Source organism: Gorilla gorilla, chromosome 10, assembly GCF_029281585.2.
Source record: "Gorilla gorilla gorilla isolate KB3781 chromosome 10, NHGRI_mGorGor1-v2.1_pri, whole genome shotgun sequence".
Taxonomy (NCBI): domain Eukaryota; kingdom Metazoa; phylum Chordata; class Mammalia; order Primates; family Hominidae; genus Gorilla; species Gorilla gorilla.
In genome coordinates, this window is record NC_073234.2 from 145,787,524 (window position 1) to 145,790,954 (window position 3,431).

A 3,431-nucleotide genomic window follows, 5' to 3' on the forward strand; every position below is an offset into this window, starting at 1 on the left:
CTGGTTGAACCCGGGAGGTTGGGGCTGCAGTGAGCCATGATCATGCCATTGCACTCCAGTCTGGGAAACAGAGCAAGACCCTGTCTCAAAAAAAAAAAAAAAAAAAAAAAAAAGGCATGTCACCAGCTTCTCTGGAATGTCACCAGCTATACCTAAACACCAGTGCCTATTGCTGGCACCTAGCACTGCCCTCAAGATACGGGCTCCACTCTTTGGAACAGGCAGCAAGGGGACTCCAAGACAGAGCACCTGGGGATGGGATATAGCTTAGTTCCCACCAGAGTCGCCCCAGATGAGCATAAAATTGAAGTATAAACAGCTTCTTGATATGCACAGAGGTAACGCCACTGCCCCAAAATCCATGGCCACCCCGGTCTTATCATGAAAACTCTGGAGCTGGCACCGTTGCCCAATGCTGTGACAAATGAAACACCAAGGGAGGACAGTATTCATGGACATTTGTTTTAATTTGTAGCATTTAATGAAGTGGGAGAGGCCTTCAACCATTTCAAACTAAAAACAATCCATATCTGGAAATAGAACTTTGTGGAGTTGGGGCTGGGGTGGGCACGTGGCATCCTGAGTATTTCGTGAACACAGCACTGGTGTTTACAGGTTTGGTTGTGATTAGACTTCCTGTCCCTGCTCCCGCAACCCCACCCCCATCGCAGGGCATTTAAATAACATTGTAAAAAGGCTTTGTGAATCCCTCTGTTTACCTTTCCAACAAAGCTGAGCTCAGATGATTCTCAAATCATATTTCTGTAGCTTTAACCCCCTGACCCCCAGGAGAGCTCGGCAGGCTACTATATAATAAAATTCCCACTGTGGGGAAACCGCCCAGGGCAAGTTCAGTACTATCAGGAGGGAGCATGCCTTGCATAACTGTGCTCCGTTTTGATGAAATATTCATCTATATTGATATCGGAGCAATCAAATTATGGTTGAAATGCTCTGTAACCTCTTTGTGAGCTCAGTCTCGACATGTTAAATGTCATTCTTTCAAAGGGTCTCCGTGATTTTGATTTGGTGGCTGGATTCCCGCCCTCTACAATGAAAATGAAAACACAATTAAAACCTCTGATCCCCTAAGCTGACATCAACAGCTACTGCTTGATTATCTTTTAATGGAAATAAGCTGTTGTTCTTTTAATTTTATCATTTTAAAAGGAATGTACTTTCACAAAAAAAAGATACAAAATGCATTCAGTGGAAAATAGGCATGAATACTGCCACTCTCCAGAATATCCGACCTTCCAGATCTATAGATTCACTGCAATATGCATGCACATGCATGCCACATGCACACACACACACACACACACACACACACACACACGGGGAATAGTTCTAAATACGTGGAGAGACAGAATGAAATACAGGAGAGAAAAAGTAGAGGAGCCAAGAATAAGGCAGGAGACAGGAGGGGAAGGAAGGAGAGCAAATGGGAGGGCCAGAAAGGGACAGGAATGGGAGGAGAGCAGAGGGGAGGAGAGGAGAGGGGAGGGGAGGGGAGAGGACATATATTCTAAGAAGAGGTCATATAATACAAGCAAGTTCACAACTAGCTTTTACCAATAACAATAAATTGTGTATTTTTTTATGCCAGTAAACATAGACCTACACATAATTTTTAGTGGCTGCAGATATTACTGCTGTACATACTGTAATTTATTCCAACATTCTCCTCTGAATGGACATTTCTGTTGTTTTCACATAGCCTGTTTTAAGGACATCTGTTTTCTATCATTTTAGCTGGAGGTTGACTCAAACACAACTGTCCTTAGAGTGCATTAATAAAAGCCAAATTTGAACAGTATTATCAGTTATCTAGCTCTCAACTGTTATCAACTCAGTTTTTAGGAATGTATTAATATTCCCTTGATTTAAATATGTCAGATCTCCTTGAGGAACAAAACGGATTGGCACAGAGAAAAAATAAACCTAATCCAAATGAAAAGAATAATTATGAGAATGAGGCTACATTCGGGAAATATTCTAAGATCCCAAATGTAAACGTAAAAAAAAAAGTTATATATATATCTGTAAAATTGGTATATTTGCATACATTAATAACCTTGACTTTCAAACAATGAGGTGCCTTCTTCATTATGGTATTACACTCATCAAGGGTGTATTTTTAAACTACACCAAACCAAAAATCTAGCCATCTGTCTTTAGAACCAAAGAATACACGTCAGCCGCATGAATTAGTTTATATGAATCTACAAATATCATATCATTATATTGATAGACTCAAACAGACTCATCGACTATAGATAATTGTGTCAACATGATTGCAATGCATCAATTTACTATGCACTGAAATATATGTGCATTGATTTAGGTAGAGAAATACAAACACGTGCACGGGGTCTTTGGGCTTAATCATTTATTAATCATTTAGCTATTAAGAACATGCATCGAGGCTCCAAAGAGACCTGGACTCACAAACTGTTGATTCTGTGTGTGGTGCCCTTGAACAAGTTCCTTAATCCATGCAAGTCTCAGTTTCTTCATCTGTGAAGCAAGGATGAGTGCAGCACTTAGCTCCCAGGAGTAACACTCTTAACCACTCAGCCCGGTGCCTGATACCTGCAAATATTCAGTACACATTGGTTATGATGGTGATGGCAATGATGAAAGAAGAAAGGCATCGTTTAAGCTGAAGCTAATGATGATGAACAATGCTGGACATAGAAGCAAAGTTTATAGCTGGTCAATGATATCATTGGATCTGAGGGCAAGTGGGAAGCAGGAAGAGTGTTCCAGGCAGAAGGAATAGCACCTGCAGCAATCCTGATATGAGAGAGAGCTCATAGTGGGGAAAGGAGCCGAGTCCGGTTTGCTGTGGCTGGGGATAATGGAGAAAGGTAAGGAAAGTGACAGCGCCCAGGACAGGCTGAGCCTTGGGGCCCACGCGGAGATCATAGGAGGATTTTCTATCGAGTGCCAGGATCCAGTGTAGATGATCTACATGAGCTAAAGTAAAACAGATATTGGAATGAAACACCATCGTTTTGGATGGAACAATGAGAATTCATGAAGATGTCCATTTTTCCCAAATCAACATACAGGTTTCTGACATGACCAATTACAACAGAACTTTTCTTGGAGCTTAACGGTGGTGTCACAGTAGCATTAACAGTAACAGCTATCCTTTAAAGAGTGTCCCGGGTGCAACAGTTATGGTGTTCAGCATTTCTTTAAATTTTATCTCATTTTATCTTCATAACAACCCTATGGACAATTATTTCCATTTTTATAGTAGTTTTATTATATATATCATACAATTCACTCATCAAGGGTATAATTTAAGGTATAAAACAAATGACTTTTAGTATATTCAGAGTTGTGCAATCATCACCACAATTTTAGAACATTTTCATCACCCTCAAAAGGAACCATGTACACATTAAAAGTCACTTCTC